Raw genomic sequence first — 23,356 nt, 5'->3', positions numbered from 1 at the left:
ATGATTATTTTGCTTGAATTAACTGACCTTTTCTTTCTTCATCACTGCAAGTACTCAGAAGTCATCATAAAAGGAAACCTGACACTCTGGAACTAACAGCTAAATGTTAGAAAAGAGATTTCAGCCAAAAAGCTGCATCATTTTCTCCAAGTGCAGCCACCGACCTGGATAGTAGTAAGAAACCTAAGGAAACAGATCTGATACAGGTCCTCTCCTTGTTAGAACTCACGTGGAATAAGAGCCCTGGTAATCCTCATCCTTCCATCTCTTCCTCACTCTGGACCCCTTCAGGAGTCAGGGCTATGGTTTGTTCTCTGTGCCTGAGAAACCAAAAGCACTAGAAATTAGCAAAGCAGAAGTGAGGCTCTGGGAAGAACTCAGCCACCTGTATTCTGAAATCTGAGCATGGAAGAGTAAGTCCGGCTTCACTCCCCCAGAGACTGGTCAAGGGGGAGTGAAGAAAGCCAAAGGTCTGCTGGGAAGGAGGTGGGGGAGGTGTGGACAGGGAACTATAGCTTGTCTGCATTAACAGAGGCAAAAATGGAAAGCATGAAGGCATATATGTGGGTCACAGGACATGAGTTCCATATAAAAGTCAAAGAAAATGCTTAGCAGAAGATGACCTGCTCATGAGCCACCACCAGGATCAAATGGGACCCTCCTTCCTCAAGAAATCTGTAGGGAAGCTTGAGAAAAGCAGGTCTCTGTTTGTGCAGCTTTGCTCAAAATTCGTCTCTTATCCCCAGGCCAGCCTCTCTTCTGGTAAGCTTTCTATGGAGACGTGGACACTCAAAATAACATCCATGCTCCATTCTTGACTTACCCATGCAAGAACACAATCACATGACCATTATAAACAGAGGCACTATTCTTTAACCATGTATTGTGCACAAAACTTATTTTCACAATGTGAGGCAGACATTCCTATCCCCATTTCATAGATAGAAAAACTTGAGACTCAGGGATGCTAAGTCACTTTTCCAAGATTTCATAATGAATTAGAAGCAGATCAAGGTTGTACTATGAGCAACCCCAGGTACACCAAGTTCCAAGGGCTGTGTTCTTTCCACCTCAGTCCTATCTCTCGATTAAAAGCAAGAAGGGAGTTGCAAAAAGGGGAAGAGAGAAGGGTGGCATGGGATGTTTTCTAAACTACTCCTAGTCCTCTATAATTTTAACAACAAACAGAAATTGATAGTATTGTGGAGAGGATTTTCCATGAGTCTTACCCATTACTGCACATCTCAAGAGCAGGGCATGGGCTACCTTTGTTGTGTACTCTGTCTTTAAGGGTGTATAACAAACAGGCTTGGAAGGTAGAAATAATATCTCCCAAAAGGAACTCCATGCACAGTTGGTGGGAATGTAAATTAGTAGAACCATTAAGGAGAATGGTGTGGAGGTTCCTCGGAGAACTAAAAATAGATGAAATGATCCAGCTACCTCACGTCTGGGTATGCATCCAAAAGAAATGAAATCAGCAAACTACAGAGATATTTCACACCTGTATTTATTGTGGCGGTATTCACAATAGCTAAGTTACAGAGTCAACCTAGATGCCCATCGTTTGATGAATGGATGAAGAAAATGTGGTATATGTAAATGAATATTTCTCAGCCACAAGGAAAAATGAAATCCTATCATTTGCAGCTCAATGGATGGAACTGGAATACATTTTCTTTAGTGAAATAATCCAGGCACAAAAAGATAGGTATCACATGTTCTTTCTCATATATGGAAGTTTAAAAAGTTAACTGAAGATAGAAGAGAAATTACCAAATATTAGAGAGTTGTGGGGGGGGGAAGTAGATAAAGGGATACTGGATTTGGTCAGAGCACATGGGGTTCATGTATTGAAATACAACACTGAACCTTATTGATATATACCATCAATAATGTTAATAAAATAAGCAAATAACCCAAGTTTTAAAAAGAAAGAGTGTCTTCCTTTGGAGAAATTGGAAGTCATACTTATTGTTCAAAATGAAAACTTCAGGTTCCCTGAATCTTTGGTTCCTCGCCTGTGACATACATACCGCCTTGCATTGCCCTGTGGGACACAGGCAAGGACAGCTGACACTAATGCGAAGTTCATGTAACTTGCTATTTGAGAAGTAATAAAGTCTTTTGTTTCTGACCCAGGAGTCTCATGTCTTCTGCCAATATCCATAAAACTTTGGAACACCAACTGTGAGCTTGCAAGTAAGGTAGAAACTCAAGTCACACTACAGAAGCCTTCCTGGGTAAGCAGGAAATGTACAGAGAAATCCAGATGGATATCTCCCTTCTTATCTTCTGGCATCAAACAAGTCCATATGTCCTCCTATGTCATACCAGAGAGTGTTCAGGTGCTCTATGTGTCCTTGGGCAATGCTACCTGGAACATATCTTGAATAGCTCCCAAGCCATTCTCAGGCCCCAGTTCCTGAATGAACATGACCATTCCCTGGGCCACCATACTTCCATGCAAGGAGGACACCAAGGTGAAGTAATAATATTTGACTTAAGGATAACAATGGATATTTCAAATTTTTCATTGAAAATTGACAATAACTCCACCCATGAGGAATCAGTGCTCTCAGGAACGTAGATAACTCACGCAGATCACAGAGCTGGTACCCCAGTGGGTCTGAACCCATGCCCATCTTGACCACTCCTGGGAGATTTTATCATCTGTCTTCTGCCACCAGGAGATTTATCACTATTCTTTAAACACATTCCCTTTCAATTCTTTAAAACAGTTTCTTGAAACCAAGAACTTTTTGCTAGTCAGAATAAGCAATTGCCACTCAGGGTGAAAAGGGGAAATAAAAAAACACCCCGCTCTAGTTAATGAGGAACACTTGTTCAAGCAAAGCAGCTCTCTGGGGCAAATGGAACTTTATTTTTTTTTCCTTGATTATCTGAAGTCCATGTTGGGGTAATCCAAGCCTCCCCACAGAGAGGATGCAGTCTGTATAACCCCATTTTCCCTTTTTCCAACTGCAGGAGATAGAAAGCCCTGAGAATGACCCAGGTCACTGGTTCCTTTGGAACAAAGGAAGACATGGTGCCAGTAAGGCTCCGCAGTGAGAATGGCTTTCATCAGGCCAAGAGATATAACTAACTCCTCAGTTCATGCTACATTCAGGATCGAGGTCGGAGTGCAGATATGGGCCTGGCCGCTGCTCATGTAGCTACTAGGATGGTGTGGCTGCCCATTCTTCAAGATGTCTCACTGCTGTCAAACCCACTTTGGGGAAGAATCACTCATGGAGGCCTTCTGGAAGAGTGGACAGATGGTGATCTGTTGAAGTCGTGAGTTATTGCATTTGTTTATTAGGACTGCCTTAATAACCTGCCACAAACTTGGAGGCTGAAAACAATAGAAATAGATTCCTTCTCCGTTCTGGAGGCTAGAAGTCTAAAATCAAGGTGATGGTAGAGCCCCACCCCTCACTGCTGGTGGTCAAGGCCCTCCTTGGTATCCTCTTGTGACTTCATATTCCAGTCTCTGCCTCTGTCCTCTCAGGCTATTTCCATGCCATATCTGGGGTTCATGTGGCCTTCACCTCCTTTTGGCAGGTCTTTTAGTTACAGTAGCAATAAAAGCTGACTAAAACAACGGTCTTTTTTTTTTTATTATTCCATCACTTTTTATAGGGTACAGATCTTATTTGGGTTTATTGGTATAGAGGACTTTCTGAAATGGCTTCTAACATAACTCCATGTGATCAAAAGCAGATGACTTAAATATCATGTTATCTTCAGGATGAAAGAAAAGAAGCTCAGATACAGTGAAACTAGACCAGACAGTGTTCAGGTGCTCTATGTGTCCTTGGGCAATGCTACCTAGAACACATCTTGAATAGCTGCCAAGCCATTCTCACCAGGGCCCAGTTCCTGAATGAACATGACCATTCCCTGGGCCACCATACTTCCATGCATGAGCATGTTAGCAGTTTGAGTCGGATAATTTTATTGTGAGGGCCAATCTTCATTTTGGAAGATGATTAGCAGCCTCCCTGGTCTCTACCCACGTGCTAGTTTCACAATTTGTGATAATTAAAAATGCCTGTAGATATTGCCACAGGCCCCTTGGGACAGGGGTAGCAAAAGCCACCTGATTGTAAAATAGTAAACTAGAAAACATGGACTTAAATCTCAGTCCTCCAAATTTTTCCATACTCTCCTTGAGACTATTTTCTTATGCATAGAATGATATTAACTCCTATCTTGCAAGGCAACTGTGAGAATTAATGAGATACTGTTGGTAAGGCACACTATGTATAGACACTCAATAAGTGGGAATTAATTTTATGAGACTTTTAGTTAGCTCTCAGAATGGCCACATTTGAATACCTTGTTTTCTTTCCTTGTAGACAATGAGATACACTACCTTTAAAATTGTTGTGCATAAAAATGATCGCTAATATTTGTGAATAACTTCTATCAAGTATGTTATTTCTATTATCTTTTAATCTTTACAACAGTCTTACAAGTAAGGTGGCACCATCGTCATTTTTAAAATAAGGAAGATTTGGAGATATTTTTAAGTAACTTACCTAAGATCATACAGCTATAAAGCAGGGTTCTGACTTGACATCCCAAGATATCTTTTAAAATCTTACCCAACAAGAACTTCCTGAATTTTATACTGAGGACAGAGTCTCCTTTACTGAATTGCAAAGGAAAAAAAAATAAGCAATTGCCTTAAGTGAGTTGAATAAGTTTTACACAAGGGTAGAAACAAAAGGTTATGAGAACCCTAAGGAGGCATATTTATTCTATCTAGAAGGTTCCAGAAACCTTGCTAAGAAAAGATATGCATAAAAATTAATAAAGAACAATTTGGAGTTAGCCAAAGAGTATCTGGAAAGAACAGAGGTACAGTCAAAGGTAAGGCAGGTACAAAGTTCTAGTACTGAGAAAGAAATGCTCCCTCTGTTCAGAATGGAGAAGGATGAGACAGCAAGGAGAAGAGACCAGGAGACAGGTGGGAAGCAGGCAGAATCCAGGCAATCAAGAATGTGCCTGGTTGTGGTTTTCAGAGCACATCCTTTGGGCCAGGGGGCTTCTTGGATGTTTCAATTCTCTCTTTTGACCTCCTTCTCACATCATCCCCTAATGTCACCCGATTCCCCCCTCCCCCATGGTTTAACAAGATGAAAAGAATCTTATTTCCTTGGTAAGCATGTGGCTGTGAAGTTCATGTTCTCAACTGTGGCAATAAGAATTGCTCTCATGGTAGAGTTGATGCATGTGTTAGCATGTCCTATGATCAAAATCATAAAGAGGAATTAACAAGTGAGCTGCATTTTATACAGGACCTGGGATAAACCACACACAATGCCTGGTTCTTTCTAGAAGCCTGCATGAAGACAGACACCCAGCCCAGCCAGCAAATGGAGACCAGGACTCCTGACAGGCATGGGGGTAGGAAATGGGCATGCCAGTTAGGAGGGCAGGGGTGGCATGGCTGGATAACTCAAAGTACAGATTTATGAGGCCGTATCTGATCTTGGCAGACCCTCGGAGCTCATCCTTCCTGAGGAAGAGGGTTCCTCAACTGTGCCTCCCTGGCACTGGGGTTCCTCACGGTGACCTGCAGGTGAGCAGACTGTCCTTTCCTTCCATTTTAAACTTTCATATAAGAAATGTTAATTACATTTCAGTCTTGACACACCTAATCTATCCAATCCAGCTGTTATATAAGGTGTAAACATAACAGCCACGGGGCTGAGGGCAAGTCTTGTGGGGTTTTCCTCATATCCCCAGTACCCTGTCCCTTGTGGGTACTCAGTAAGCGGTGGGTGAGGGGACAGGGAATGAAATTGCCATTTCTACAGTAGCATTAAAAAGTCTTGCTCATCCTTATTTTCCACAGCTCTAGTCACTATCGATAAAATTATCAGGTGCCCAAAATATCTGAGGACTGATTATTCCCAAAGTATATTATGTTGTGTTTGGAAAGAGCAAGAAACGTTGGGAATATATTGGCCTAGGAAGAAGATAGTAGCAGATCTGGAAGTCAGACCCCTAGGGTACACACACGTACAGGTCTCATGTTATACCAGGCTAAGTGTTTTAAGTCATCACACAAATAACAAATCATTTGCATTGTAATGTTATCCTGGAAACATTCTCTTAAGAAGGAAGAGAGAGAGGAACAAAGAAGGAGTAGGTCAGAGAAGAAATGGTATTGTTATGCTGCCTGGGACGACATCGGGAGAGCCATGAGCCTGCAAAGGAACAACACATTTCCTTTTACCAAGGAGCAGCGTCCTGGTCCCTAACTCTCAGGACTAACATGCCCAAACATCAGTATGGGCATGAATGGGGAGGTCAGAAGATCCCCCCAGATTCATCTACATTCTCCAAAAAATGACTTTGAGCAGCTCCAAAGTTGTATAAGTCCACACCCTAAAGCAAGAACTGGAGAGACTACTGGTTGGCACAATTTTTCTGCCTTTCTGCTAACTAGGCCAAGCTAAAAGTATCAATAAATGGTACCATCTTTCCCCTTGAGATCTATTTGAGGTATTCTGCACCTCCTGTGCCTTCTGTAACCACACTGACCGCATAAGAAGCCGAGTACACAATTTAACAATGGCCTACTAATTTTTGAAGTAAAGCAGGAAACAAAAATACTTGGTCATCATGTGTTAATATGCAAGTATTTTATATTAACCTTTCACGTCCGCTTTCCTCATCAAGTTCTAAGGCCAAAGTCTTCCACCTGCATGCTGCACTTGAATCCACAATGGAAAACCGGAAATGCAAGGGTGTTTCCCTAAGGCCACTTTTCCAAGTTTAGTCCTATTCTGGGATCCCGAGCAACCGAGTTTGAGAGAAAGAAGTGGGTCATTGGAATTTCTCTGTCCCCTTCCTCCACCAATGACCACACATAAAAGAGCATGAGCCTACCTGGAAAAAACAAACAAACAAACAAGGACAGTCAAGAACATCATCCCTCTGTTTCTGAGGCAGCCTTTGAAAGGTGGTTGTATCTGGCTGACTCTGGGGACTCTAAAATCTATCCAAACCTCTCATCCAAAACTCCCAGGCAGTTTTACATTGAATTCCAGGGTTTACAATCCCCCTACAGGTCCATGCATGGACTTCCCTGTAGCAAGTCCATGTGCATAAAAATTACTCCTTGAAGTAAAATCTTTACCTCTGAACTTCTTCTAAGTCATTTCTTAGGGATCAATTTCTTGGGAATCAATTCCCATTTTAACAAAGTCACCAAGAAGATTTATGGAATGATGCCGGAAGGATCACCACTGGGATTTCTATTCATCCTTAGGTGCTATAATGAACTTGTCCATGGGGGAAGTTTCAGGAGAACTGAAAGTTGATGCTGGGTTCCCCTTGGGTGAACTTGAAAAAGACATTTCCTTTTACCTGCAGAATGGAAGGGTTATTCTGCACAATCTCTAAAGCTCCTTCCAGCCCATAAGATAACTAACACTCACATCCCAGCCACCGCAGGAATTCTGCCTTCCCTGGAGAGAAAACAATAGTTAAATGTTAAACTTCATGTGACTAGAAGAGCAAGATCTTTCTGCAGACAAAGCAGAATGAACAAAGGCCGTGTTTGGATCAGGAGCTGAAAATAAATTAGTGGTCTAATTTTTCTTCTACCTCTGCTTAGAGAATAAAAAAGATCTTCTTGAGTTTAAAAAAGAAATTCTCAAAATCATCAACAGTGGTTAACAATTAACCATAAGGAACTGCAAAGATTTCTTGCGAAACACTAAAGGAGAAGACAGGAGCAGGTGTCTCTTCCTCTTGGTTCTTCTCAACTCTATTGCCCCTTCTGTTGACTATTCCTCCTTTATAACATGAAGCTGAGCTGAACATGGATGAGGAGAAAACTGGAGAAAGTGAATCATTTGTTGGCCATGATTACAGGCCAAGAATTGTGCACATATTTCAACTCTCATAGGAACTCATCTTGAATGATCAGCAAACAGAGATTCAAAAATGAAAAGCTTGCAAAATATGATCCCAATGGATAGCATCCTAAGAGAGATTCCAGCTTGGATCAGTCCATGACCATACAGCACACACTTTCCAATAAGCCAGGCTGACTCCATGATGTGTGCCATCCACAAAGATGTCTCCACATCTGCAAGCCAAGCTGACCTGAGGACTAACACATGACCTAGATCTGTAAATGTCTAACCCCAGCCAAAGGGCCACAATCAACTGCAAAGATAAAAACAAGGGATGGCCAGAAATGTCTTATTGTGCTGGGGACCAACAGTATTACTCACTGAAAAAGACCATATCAAAGACAGGAACTTTGGGCCACCCTTTTTCCATTCACCAGCTATGAATCTTGAACTTAATATAGCTACACTTCTGTTCCCTGCCCTTTAAAACACGGGTGAGTGGTATCCTTAACTGAGCCTTTGGGATCACCCAACAGAGTACATGCAAAGACACATTTCAAAGAACAAGGTGGTACTTCTTGAATGCAGTGGATTTTTTAATTCTGACCACCATTTCAGATAATGAGAGCTCATATCAACTAGACAGATAGTTACCTAGCCTACAATTCACTTTCGATTGAGCCTTAAGTCCTATACCCACTAAAGAATAGGAAATAAAATAAAAGCAGCTTTCAGTACGAGTCCACTAGCATAGCCATATATTCCCTGGCTAATGAGAGCCCCAGCCGGAGTTTCTGGTTTACCCAGGAGGCTGACGCTTCTGTGTTTATTTCAGAGTGGGAACCTCTTTTCGTCTAGGTCATATCTCTGTTTAATGCCTCATTTCCAAACATCAAACCGCAGGAAGAATTTAAGGTTAGGAGCTCCATGTCACATAGCTAACAAGTGGAGTTATTACTCAAACTGGGGTCTGCTGGGCTGAAAAGGTGATGTTCTCGCCACAAGGGCTGCCCTGCCTCCCGCAGCAACCAAGACTAAACATGAGAAATAAAGCTCGAAATTCCACTTGTCTGATTAATACCAAGTGCCTATCTGGAGATTTATGTTTGTTTTTCTACTAAATAAATGGTTACAACATTTCTCCAGCCAAGAATACATTGGGCTAATTAATAACAGCTTTCTTTCAAAGTCTAACGTATAGAAAAAATTCTGTCCCCAGGGTCCAATCCCTCACAAAGGCCATGGACAGCCCATCTCAAGAGTTCCTCACTGGGAGACCCTAAAAGCAACCACACGTTGACATACGACGGCCATTTGCACTTTAGCAAAGATCAGTGCTGGTGAGATGCTGAGTGGGAAATAGTACAGAATTGTCAAAAAAAATAGTAGAGGTAGAATAGAGGAAGAAAGGAAGAGAAGGAGGGAGGGAGGGGAGGCAGAAATAAGGGAAGGAAAGAAAGGTGGAGAGTCTATCGTAGGTTGTGTCCCTTATCCAAAGTGCTTGGGACCAAGTGCTTCAGATTTTGATTTTTGTGGATTTTTTTCAGATTTTGGAATATTTGCCTGGACTTTACACAGCTTAGCATCCCTAATCTGAAAATCTCAAATGCTCCAAGTACTAAAGCTTTTGGCGTGCTTGGATTAGGAATGTTCAGCTGGTATTTTTCCAGGCACTCACTATATAACATATGTATTGCTTCCTCTTACAAGTGTCAAGTGCTGTGTCCATCACTCAGTATTTTTTCAGATATCATTTATGTATAATAAAAAGCAGTTTGAGCTAGGTTCAGTAGTGCACACTTGTAATCCCAGCGGCTGTGGAGGCTGAGGCAGGAGGATCACAAGTTCAAAAGCCAGCCTTAGCCAACTTAGTGAGGTCCTAAAGCAACTCTACAAGATCCTGTCTCTAAATTACACACACACACACACACATACGCATATATACAAAAGGACTGGGGATGTCTCTGTGGTTAAGCATCTCTGGGTTCAAACCCCAGTACCAAAAAAAAAACCAGTTCGAAGAATTTATCCATGCAGCTAAGCATCTCTATAGCCGTGATATAGAACATTTCCATCACCCTAAAAAGCTTCCTCATTTTCTGTACTATCAATTGCTAACCCCCAGCTTCAAAGAATCACTAGTTGAATTCTTTTTCTCTATAAATTCACCCTTTCTAAACAGGTTCCTTTTATTTAGCATGGTTTTTGAGCTAAATATAATATGGCTCAATATTTTATTCTTTTCTTTTCTGTCTTCATCATATTCCATTATATGAACATTCCACACTTTGTCTATCTGTCCATCTGTTGGTGAATTATTTCCATTTTGGAGCACTATAGGGAAAAGATGCTATGTATATTGTGTAAACTTCTTCAAGTGAACATCCACTTGGGTAAAATACCTAGGAGTGGGATCGCTAACTTATATAGTAAGTACATGTTTAACTTTTCAAGAAATTACCAAACAATTTTCAAAATTGGTTGTAGCATCAGCCAAGTGCTCCAGGGCTGCCTCTCTCTGCCACACTTGACACTGGCAGTCTTTTTAATGTCAGACATTCAGTGGGACAGTAGTCTGGCTTCATTGTGGTTTTAAATTGCATTTTTTCTGATGATTAGTAACATTGAGCAGCTTTTCACATGCTTATTAACCATGCATATGTCTTCTTTTATAAAGTGTCTATGCAAATATTTCACCCATTTAAATTAGATCATTCGTCTTATTCTTATTGAGTTATAAGGATTTCTAAATATTCTGCTCTAGTCCTTTGCTCAATAAACATATGACAATTTTTTTTTTTGCCAAGTCTGAAGCCGCATGTTTTTATCATCTGAGTGGTACCTTTCAAAGAGCAAACATTTTTAATTCTAATCAAGTTCAATTAATATTTAAAAATCATTATTTTTGTGATATTAATCCCTTACCTAATAAATCTTTACTTATCCCCAAGTCACAGAGATTTTCTGTTTTATCTTCTAGCTTTAGGTCTTACCTTTAGGTCTAAGATTTCAATTAATTTTTGGATATGGTGTGACATCAGCGGTTTTATCTTTTTGGATACAAAACAAACATGGATTCTCACTGCTTTTTAAAAAGGTCATCTTTTCTCCATTGCTTTCCCCTAATTCTTGTAGTTGTATGGATCAACTTCTGGATTCAGAATTCCATTGGATGGATCTATAAATCTCTGAACCTTACACTGATATATTGTCTCCACCAACTAGCACTTCACGGGCTCTTGATACAGTGGAACAATGTGATGGAAATCAGCAAACGTCCTTTTCAAAATCACTTTGTTCATTATGAGTACTTTCTATCATAATAATATCATAATCTTTTCATATCATAAAATTCTACAGTTGATTTGTTAGTTTCTCAAGAGAGAGAGAAGAAGAAACAGAAAAGAAGTCCTTCTCAGATTTTGATTGGCATGGCATTGATTCTAGAGGTCAATTTGAGGAGATGTACATAGGGGAGAGTTCCACAATCAAGTTTTCCAATTTATGAGCATACTTATATTTATATTTGTCAATTCAATTATTTTTTTAAAGAATCTGAATTATATTTTGACTTAGCTCTGAAAGATATCGAAGTGATTGCTGAACCCAAGGACTTCACAGTATATGTCAATACACCATGTATTTTTTTTTCATGTGGTGCCCAGTCCCATGTGGCCCATGTTTTGGGGTCCCCTTCAACATCCTTCAGCCGATGCCATAACACCTGTGCATGAAGGACTGATTCCTAACAGTGGTACTCCACAAGCAGGGCCATTTGAGCTCCTGAATTGTAAGACTCCACACAGATTCAGGAAGCGTAGCCCCAGAGAGGTCTGGCTTCACTTGAGAGCAAGGCAGATCACATGGAGCCACATCTCAGTCCTGGCCTGGCCTTGTGTTGCATGGATCGTCCCAGGTAAATGAAGCTGAGGCCTTGCCCTTCATCAAGGTGCAGCTCTGTGGGTCCAACACTAACCCAGCACGTGTCGCAGGACCTGGGTAGCAGTATTTTCACCACCAGTTTCTCTACAGATGGGGTTGACAGGCACTAGTGTCACGGTCCTTGTTATTCAAGTATTGAAATACTTCCATACATACCGGATATCCAGTGTCTTGATACATAACTACTTCTCCCCAGTCCTGGCCCTGCCCTCAGAGCCTCCAGCTACCTCAGAGCACCAAATGATGCCTCTGTGAGACCCAGCTGAGAGCTTGGCACAGCAGCCCCCACTCTCAAACCCAAGGGATGTGGCCTTTATAGACCATTCTGGTTGGTGCCCAGGTCCTAGTCGGTTGTCAAATATTTGAAATATCAGCACTTTCTACAGCAATGTTTTTCAAGACATTTAGTTTTGCAATACCATTTCCTAACATTCCTAACCCATGTACTAATTACAATTCTGACAGCTACTACCTCTTAGAGTGAGCCTCTACAGTTATAAAGACATAATAGCCACTAGCATTTATTAAGTACCTTCTATATTCTGACTCCTGATGGTACGATTTCACTGAACCCCCAGCACACCTACAGAGTAAGCATTTGGGTCCCCATTTTTACAAACGAGACTCAGAATGGTCAAATACCTTCTTCCATGTCAACATCTGGGCCTCTTGAGTTGGAGACTTTCTACCATGTTTCATTCTTTTTCCCGTTTTGTATAATGAAGCTATTTAAAAATAAATCCCCTATGAAAAATATGAGATTTATTCTCGCGTGTTCCTATTCCCTTTAAAACGCCAGCCACTTTCATTCGAAGACGTTGCCTCTGCCGTGCTTACCAGTTCATGATGGAGATGTGAAAGTATCCAGACCATTTGAGCAATAGCAAGATTGCTTCTCACTACAATGGGGACTGTTGTCCCACGTGCTGGGAATATGAAGTCACCTCCTTTACGCTGCGCTAATAAAATCATTCACTTTTGCACTCCAACTCTTTGATTTGTATTTTTCATTTATGTTTAGCCATCATGTTCCATGCTTTTCCACCGACTAGTTATAAAATAATGCATAGATTTAATAGAGACAGGCTTTGTCACAGTCAGAGGGCTGGATTTAGTGGTTTCTAGGGGGGAATTATTTGGGATAACTAATTGAAACCAAAGCACATTACCATTCCTTGCCTGCAACAATAAACACTGGGTCTTCAGAGACTGACCAAGTTTCCAATGAATCCTAACAATAGCAGTTGTCATTTTCAAATGATGGTCCTTTTCAAACGCCAAGTGGAGTGAAGAAAAAGTGTGTGCTATTGCTGATTAGACAGGAATATGACTTGCAGCAGCCTATGTTACTCTCTTGTCTGCAAATTTTCTGCCCTGATTAATTACAAAGAGTGCCAGAGTATGTTGACGTTAGTTAAAAGCGTTTGCTCTTTCCATCCTGTCGTTATACCCGAATTAAGGATTTCTGTGTCAAGGTGAGGTCAGAAGAGTTCAGATCTGTTTTCCACTGATAAATCTTGCTGTCCCATAAGGATTAAAGGAACTCGAGGCTTTCATATGTAAAACTAATACATGATCGCCTGTGTGTGTGTGTGTGTGTGTGTGTCCCCATGATCAAAGAGCCCCTGCCTCTTTGAATGGGAATGCCTCAAAGAGATAATAAGTAATTTGTTCACTACAAACATTACAATTATCTATCCTTCTACAAAGAACTGAAAATAAATTCTCTAATCAGAGTTAATGATAGCATCCTCCTTGCTTTGGGTTTAGTTGGCTAGTTCTCTTAAAGGTACAGGAATGTGAAAATTACATGCCTTCTCTGAGCCAACTTCTTAAACTCTTTCAAAGTCGTTAGGTGTTTCTGTGCACCAATTAGCTTCAACCCGTGTACTTCAATTTGGTCAAATTGATTGAACAAAAGTTGTTGAGCTTCTCCTCTCTATTCATGACTCCTCACTCTTTGCTGATCACCTTTGTGAGAGCTTCATGACTTCAGATTCACAATAGGACTCAGGATGTCATAAATAGAAATGAACACAGGTACTTAGGAAAGGACCTCTCTCAGGAGGTGACATTCAAGGTTGGCTTGGAAGAAGGAGTAGGAATTTAGAAGATTTATATAAGGAAAAGAGTATTTCAGGAACAATCCCCAGAGTCAAAAAACATGCACACACAAAAAGAATGAAACATGAACAATAAAGCACCAGGTGCGATGGCACACACCTATCATCTCAGGGGCTCTGGAGGCTGAAGCAGGAGGATTACAAGTTCAAAGCCAGCCTCAGCAACAGCAGGGTGCTAAGAGACCCCTGACTCTAAATAAAATACAAAATAGGACTGGGGATGTGACTCAGTATTTGAGTGCCTACAACCCCCAGTACAAAATAAATAAATAAAGCCCATTAATTCTTTTAGGAGTATGGATCAAGACCAAATTTGGAGCAAGAAGTCATTGTAACACATCCCTATTGTGAATGCTAACTTCAAGTTGGCTTTTCCAAAAATCTATTTCCTAATCTAGAAAATGAAAGTGATCTCTCTACAAAAGTTGGCCATTTTGATGAAACTCACCCCCCCCCACACACACACACACACAGAAACTAGCCAAATCAAATGATTGATGGCTTAATCTACACACAATAGAGTTCACAAGGTGCTGAATCAGAGTTCCTGTGTCACACTGCAGATGCATTCTTCAGTTCTGGGAACACATTCTGGTGTTGACCCCACACACACACCAAATTTTCTCACTTTGAAACATATAAAACTGTGTGTCAACCTCCTGAAGGGAACTGTCAAAACCAGCCTTCACCAATTATTTTTTTGCTAATTTCCAAAGCAATCCTTCCAGTTAAGTGTTCATCAAGTCAAGCCTCCACACAGATATGCCTGTTTTCTGAGCTACGTCAAAACTATAGGATTAATTTGACCTTTAAAGAATTTCTATGTGGCTTTGCTTTTGCTTTAACAACTTCTTACATTGCTGGACAGAAGATCCTGGGTGCAATGCCTTAAGAGTTTGCAAAGACCCTTCACATACATGATTTTATTCCAAATTTTACAGTGAACTCTAAGCCAGGCATATCAGGGCAGTGATTATCATCTATGGTTATAAAGAAGAAAAATCAGGAAAACTAGTAGAGACTTTGCAAGTAAAATGCAGGACTGCCCCTCCCAAGACAGAAGTGCTTGCACTGTACCACACTGTACCACTCCCTTCAGCCACTGCCTAAGACAGAAAATGAACTCATGGGCCTTACCCATTGAAATCCAGCTTACTGGCAATTCCAAATGGCAGGGTTCTGGATGCTGAAAAGTGATGAAACAATAGCTTAGACCAATGGTCGTCAACCAAGGGTGATTTGGGCCCTGTGAGGACATATGTCAACATTTAAGGACATTTGAGCTGTCACAACTCAGTGTGTGTGGGGGGGGTGCTGCTGTCATCTAGTGTGTGGAGGCTAGGGATACTATTGAATGTCCTGCAGTGCAAGGGACAACCTCCTACAACAAAGAATTAGGTGGCCGATCATGTTAGTAGTACTGAGGGGAGAAACACTAGCCAAGAAGAAAGAAAGTTATACTGATTGCTTTTCACACCAACACAAGATAATTGAGCACTATCTGGGATGAGCTATCATCCTCAATCAACCGGGCCTTCAGGGTGGGATGGGAAAAGTTCTCATGTTTTTCTGAGCTATTCCCCATTTTGTGTAGGAAATAAATAGAAATACGTACAGACATTCCCTTTTCAGCTAATTTTTTTCCTTAATATTTTTGAATATCAAATGATAAATTATCCGCCATATGCAGGGATAAATCATCTAAACTGTTGTATAACTAGATTTTAAACTTTATAATCAAAGCAGTCTCAGGATTTTTTTTATTACTATGTCCCATGAAAAGAAGATCTACAATAGACTCTTCGTGTTTGAATAGTTTCTCTTTAAAACAGTAAAGAGTTATGAAAATATTTAAAATGTTAGCAATTTATTAATTCAATATTGTAATTATAATACAAATAATTTGTAATTCCTGAAATTCAGCACTAGGCTAAACATAAGCTTCAGATCGTTTTAAATACGCCTGCTTTTTTCCAACATGAAACTAACAAACTAATGGTAGCTAGGATGAGTGCTTCTTTTTTACCCACCAAACTGTAAATCCATCATCTGTGAGAGGACTGTAAATTATGTATTCAGGGGAAATTCCTCTCACTTGGCCTTCTGGGGGAATCCAAGAAAAGCAGTAGGAAAAATGACTTACAACCTCTGAATGCCGACCTGAAACTTGTACCAATACTTCACTGCTAGAGAGGAGGGCTGGCGGGGCGTGAGCAATTCAACAGCAATGTTCAAAACAAACTTCCCAGAGTGATGAGGAGGAGACAGAGGTAGAAAGCCGACTCCAGCATTTCTATTTGCACCCCTTCCCCATCAAAGACACCTCTACGTGACCTGATTTGCACTCCTCTAAATACAAGGATCTGACACAGCAGTTCTTTCTAAACCATAACGTGATCTACGATCAGGTGTTGCCCATGTCACCAACACGCAGTCCTTGCCAAAAGCACATCTTTGTATTAAGTGCCAAATGAATATTAGACAAAGTGCATGAAAACTATTAATCAACTCTAGATGACGAGCCAAAGTTTCATCACATGTTGTCCAGACAGTAAATAGAGTGCTTAACAAACGGGGATATGGAAAATGGATGTGTGCTCATGTGCCAAGAGTGGTCCTTCCCTCAGATTAACTGAAGCTGGGGTCAGAAGAGCCATCGGTCATCTCCAAGCAGGAATGGGATCACAGCAAGTACTTCAAGTTGTTTCTGTAACACGTAAGTATAGATACCTAGTTCACAGAACATCTTTAGGGATTAAATCATACACTCATATAAAGGAGTTGGAGCTTGGGCATGTTCTATTAATGCTTCTGAATGAATGTGTCTTAGCTCATTAGTGTTGCTGAAACAAAATGCCATAGACTGGGGACCTTATAAACAACAGAAACTTATTTCTGGAATTTTTTTCCCAGAAATGCTGGAGGCTTGGAAGTCTGGGTTAAAGCACTAGCAGATTTGGTGTCAAGTGAGGGCTCATTTCCAGGTTCATAGACGGTACCTTCTCTAGGTGTCCTCACTGGTAGAGGTGAGGAGAGCAAGGCAGCTTTCTGAAGCCTCTTTTGAAAGGGCACCAATCACATCCATATGGTCACCAACTTATGAACCAGTCACCTTCCCCAAAGCTTCCACCTCCTAATCCTATCACCTTGGGAGTTAGGATCTCAACTTATGATTTGAAGGGACACAAACACATAGACTACTGCAGTAGGCAAGTAGGGAAAGAGAAGGGTGTGCTCACTCCAAGTGCCCCAGTACAGACATGGAGAATGATAGCAGAGTATAAAGGTAGGGAAATTGGGCTTAAGCAGGGAAATATGCACCGTAAAGAAGAAACTAGGTTTAGAAATCTAATCCTGCATGACCTCGGGTAAGCACATCGAGATCTATGAGCTTTCAGTTTCTTTCTCTGTAAAATAGAGAAGCTATTAGTATTTTTCTTGGTGTATAAAAAGCAAAATGCTTAAAATAGGTCTGACAGATTTAAAAGGACACTCAATAAATATTGCTTATTCTTTCATTATTACTGTAATTATTAATAGCAAGGACTAGCCAACACTGTTCTCACTGGGAGATAAAGAGCTCTCACACTTGGTCATGTGTAATCAGAACCTGGGAAACCTCTGTTTAAGAAAACCATGACTTGGCTAGAAGGCTGCTGAGACCCTAAGCACCTCTTGATTCCCATCATAACTGGAAACCAAATGCTTACCTCCTGAAATATGCAAGACCCTGAGAAAGCCCCCAACACACACCTTAAATCCCCAGCAGAGCCAAGTCATAGCTTGACACTTATTTCTCAGGTCCATTTCTTGTCAAATGAGCCTATAGCAACTCCCCCAAGCCTCGGCAGCAACTTGGAGTGATTCTTGTGATGGGTCCTCTAATAAAGTGCAAGACAAATTGGTAACTGAGGGAGAGAAAGGTCTTGTATCAACTTTGTGCTCTTTTAACTATTCCATCTGTGATTTGCAGCTTGACAGAGAGGTAGGGCTATAATTCAGGGGCAAAGAGCTGGTGAGTAAAGCACCAAGAATGAAAATAAGAAGCATCGTAGAGCAGCTGCGTGCTGGACACACTTAGCTATTTTGTTTGCTGGGAGCAGAAGCTAAAAAATCTGAGAGGATGGAAGACAGGCGCTAAGCTGTTCTCAGGGTGGAATGTCCATCAACAGCCCTGGGAAACACTGCAACAATACTCTACCAGTTTTGCCTGTAGGCCCTAAAAATCATGCAATCATGCTGAAGGGCTACATTAGCACCCCACATAAAGTTCAGCTTCTTTATGAAACTAATTTTGATGGAGAAAAAAAACTCAATAGAAATTTTTGTGAGTTGTTTTATACACATTTCTTCAGGTCTCAACTTGATATCCTTCTTTCCAAAGCTGGAATCTCCCAGATCTCAACATTTAGGAATAAGGAAGGGATTTTGACACTTTCAAGAAACATTTTTTGCTAGATATTTTTTTATTAGTCATTACTCTACAGGTGTCCATATATCCTCTTTACTTTCTCTACAGGATCCAAGATGGTGGGCTACAGGGAGGCTGCTTTCTGTGTAACTCCATGACCTGGGATTCTGGTAATGGTAATACTGTCACTCTGTGAGTTATTAGAGGACACCCCCAACAACTGCTCCCATGCAGGACCACCAGCATCAGCACCTAAGTGGGACCCCTGAGTGCCCACTCATGCAGCTCTAAAAGAAAATGGATGCCAACCAAGAATGTTATATCCAGCAAAATTATGCTTCAGATTTGAAGATGAAATAAAAACCTTCCATGATAAACAAAAATTAAAAGAATTTACAACTAGAAAGCATCTTCAGCAAAGTATTCTATGAGGAGGAAATGAAAAATAACAATGAAAATCAGCAAAGAGAGGTATTATACTAAAGGAAAATCCAATTAAAGGAGAAACCAAGTCAAGTTAAATTATCAAAAAAAAAAATGGCCAGGAATGCAAGTCATATCTCAATAATAACCCTGAATGTTAATGGCCTAAACTCACCAATCAAAAGAATAGACTGGCAGATTGAATTTTTTTTAAAAAAAATATGCTGCCTTCAAGAGACTCATATCATAGGAAAAGATATCCACAGACTGAAGGTGAAAGGCTGGGAAAAAACATACCACTCTGTGGAAACAAGCAGGGGTTTCCATCCTCATATCAAATAGAGTAGACCTCAGACCAAAGCTAATCAAAGGGATAAGAAGGACATTTCATACTGCTTAAGGGAACCATACATCAACAAGATATTATAATTATAAATATATATGCCCCAAACAATGGAGCATCTACATTCATCAAACAAACTCTTCTCAAGTTCAAAAGTCAAATAGACGACAACACAATAATTCTGAGTGACTTTGATACACCTCTTTCACCACTGGATAAATCTTCCAAACAAAAGCTGAACAAAGAAGCCCATACTCCTCCAATTATTCCATGAAATAGAAAAAGAGAGAATACTTTCAAATTCATTTTATGAGGCCAGTATCACGCTGATCCCAAAACCAGACAAAGAAACATCAAAGAAAAAAATTTCAGACCAATATCTCTAATTAACATAGATGCAAAATTTTTCAATAAAATTCTGGCAAATCCAATACAAAACCATATTAAAAAGTGTGGTTCATCAAAGGGATGCAATATTGGTTCAACATATATAAATCAATAAATGTAAATCATCATATCAATAGACTTAAAGATAAAAATCATATGATCCTCTCAATAGATGCAGAAAAAGGATTCAACAAAATACAGCACCCTTCATGTTCAAAACTCTAGAAAAACTAGGGATAACAGGAGCATATCTCAACACTGTAAGAGCTATCTATGCTAATTTAAAGGGATATAGATAGAAAAAGAAGAACTTAAACTATTACTATTTGCTGATAACATGATTCTATAGCTAGAGGACCCAAAAATTCCATCAGAAAACTTCTAGAACTAATAAATGAATTCAGCAAAGTAGCAGGATATAAAATCAACACCCATAAATCAAAGGCATTTCTGTACATCAGTGACAAATCCTCTGAAAAAGAAACCAGGAAAACCACCCCATTTACAATATCCTCAAAAAAAACAAAAACAAACAAAAAAAAACTTGGGAATCAACTTAGCAAAAGACCTTCACAATGAAAACTACAGAACACTAAAGAAAGAAATTAAAGAAGATCTTAGAAGGTGGAAAGATCTCCCTTTTTCTTGGATAGACATAATTAATATTGTCAAAATGACTATACTACCCAAAGCACTATACAGACTTAATAAAATTCCAATCAAAATCCCAATGACATTCCTCATAGAAATAGAAAAGGCAATCACGAAATTCATCTGGAAAAAATAAGAGACCCAGAATAGCCAAAGCAATTCTTAGCAAGAAGCAGATGGCATTACTATACCAGATCTCAAACTATACCACAGAGCAATAGTAACAAAAACAGCATGGTATTGGCACCAAAATAGACTTGTAGACCAATGATACAGAATAGAAGAGACAAACCCACATAAGTATAGTTATCTCATACTAGATAAAGGCACCAAAAACACATATTGAAGAAAAGATAGCCTCTTTAACAAATGGTGCTTGGAGAACTGGAAATCCATATGCAGCAAAATGAAATTAAGCCCCTATCTCTCAACATGCACAAACCTCAACTGATAGTAGATTATGTACCTAGAAATTAGACCAGAGACCCTGCACCTAAAAGAAGAAAAAGCAGGCCCTAAATCTCCATCATGTCAGATTAGGCCCCAACTTCCTTAATAAGACCCCTATAGCACAAGAAATAAAATCAAGAATCAATAAATGGGATGGATTCAAACTAAAAGCTTCATATTAGCAAAGGAAACAATCACAATCAGTGAGGTAAATAGAGAACCTACATAATGGGAGAAAATTTTTGCCACATGCACATCAGATAGAGCATTAATCTCTAGGATATATAAAGAACTCAAAAAAACAATACAAAAAAACCCCACAAATAATCCAATCAATAAGTGGACCAAGAAACTGAACAGACACTTCTCAGAAGATGATATACAATCAATCAACAAATACATAAAAAAAAAAGTTTGACATCTCTAGCAATTAGAGAAATGCAAATCAAAACTAAGATTTCACTTCACTCCAGTCAGAATGGCAGCTATTAGGAATACAAACAACAATAAGTGTTGGGGAGGATGTGGGGAACAAGTCACACTCATATATTCCTGGTGGGACTTAAAATTGGTACAGCCAATCTGAAAAGCAGTATTCCTTGGAAAACTTGGACTGGAACCACCATTTGACCCAGCTATCCCACTCCTCAATTTATACCCAAAGGACTTAAAAACAGCATACTACAGGGACACAGCCTCATCGATGCTTATAGCAGCACAATTCACAATAGGTGAATTGTGGAACCAACCCAGATGACCTTCAGTAGACGAATGAATAAAGAAAATGTGGTGTCTATACACAATGGAACATTACTCAGCATTAAAAGAGAATAAAATTATGGCATTTGCAGGTAAATGGATGGAGTTGGAGAATAAAATATTAAGTAAAGGAAGCCAATCCCAAAAAACCAAAGGCCAAATGTTTTCTTTGATATGAGGATGCTGACTCATAATGGCGATAATCAGGGAACATGGGAGGAATGGAGGAACTTTAGATAGGGCAAAGGGGAGGGAGAGGAAGGGAGGGGCAAGAGGGGCAGGAATGACGGTGGAATGAGTTAGACATCATTACCCTAAGTACATGAATGAAGACCCAATGGTGTGAAATACTTTGTGTACAACCAGTGACTTGAAAAATTGTCCTTTATATGTGTAATATGAAATGAATTGCATTCTGACGTCATGTATAACACATTAGAATAAGTAAATAATTTAATAAAGAAAAAAATAAGCAATTTTAATTTTAGGCAGCAGACCTAAGGATATAAGTATATCTTAGCTGAACGATGATATATTTTTAAATTAAGCTATAAGGGCTTAGTACAAACAGATGGAAGTACAAAACATGCTTTTCTTAACATATCTGATATGACCTAATTACATGGAGGTAAGTTTCATTTTAGATTAATGTAAAATAGTTAGAGGCTCAAATTATTTAATGTATAATTCTATTCTGAATTTAAATATCTGCTTGGTTAGACTCAGATGGAACAAAAGTTAATGGTGAGAAATCTGGGCCTGCCTCTAACACAGGAAGATATGACAGGGTTCTCAGTGCTGGGTATAAGTCATAGCTTGATCCATCTGTCCAAATCAGGTCATTGTCAATTCACTCTGCTATGTACAAGTTTACCCTTCAAGCTCCATAAACAGCATTTTGGTGGTAGCCAAACTCTGCTTGGTGCCAAGGATGATAAATCAAGAAACTAAATTTAAATCTCCAAATATGACCAAAGACCACATTTAGCAGAAATCCCATCAGTCCAAAAAAGAATCACAAGGTTGACCATACTTTTTAAAAAGCTGCAATCACTTCATTTTGTTCAACTGTGATTTGAATTCAACAAAATCTAAAATCACTCAAACCTGAAATGACTCATGATTTGTTAAGGAATGACCTCCCCAGGGATGGAAACATAGAATAAAACAAACCCTCCTCTTTATGGGAACTGCTGACTATCCTGACTTTTCGATACTAAGGTTTCATTTACACTGTTGTTTCTTCATGGAGCAAGTAGCTATTAAATAGTAACTAATCACTAATAGTGCTAATCACTAAACTTCAAGCTCTAATATTGATTTTTCATTAAGCAAAATCAAGGTTCAAGAAACACAGGGAAAAAAAACAGAAGCAAACAAATGATTGCTCAGCTCAAAAAGGAGACAGGCATGCTCAATGATGTCTCGTCTTGTAATTCTGGTTGGATCTTGCACATGATGAAGATAACCATAGGCCTCACTACCCAACCCAACCCAACCCTATGCAAAGAGGAACAGGATAATCAACAACCCACCTGAGAGGGAGTCTCTGAGAAGAGGGACAAAGTAGCTAAATGATTCAAGTGGCCATGGAGGAAAAAGGGAAGAGAAATTGGAATGTTCTGGAATTCCTCTACAGACCTTGGGAAAAGAATGACTAGGTGAAGGAGCCCTGCAATTCATGACATGTGACATATTCGCCCTGAAGGGGAAGATAATCGAAGACAATACAGTGGCCATTTTTTTTTTACCTCTTCACTATAATTTTGTATGGCCTGGAAGATAGGATCTGAACTTGAAATAAATGACTATAATATATAATCTTCTACTGCTGGATGTGCATTTAACCAGTTACCATAAGGTTGTTTAATAGTGGAAGAAAGAGGGAATTAAGTCCTTTATTAAAGGAATAACCCGACAATTCTTCATGCATTCAACAAGCCACGATTGGTTTATTCGAAGCATCAGAAGCATCAGGGACTCTGGA

The sequence above is a fragment of the Marmota marmota genome, unplaced genomic scaffold (assembly GCF_001458135.2).
Source record: "Marmota marmota marmota unplaced genomic scaffold, marMar, whole genome shotgun sequence".
NCBI classification, from domain to species: Eukaryota; Metazoa; Chordata; class Mammalia; order Rodentia; family Sciuridae; genus Marmota; species Marmota marmota.
The sequence above is the reverse complement of the archived record's forward strand: the minus strand, read 5'-3'. Positions refer to the sequence as shown.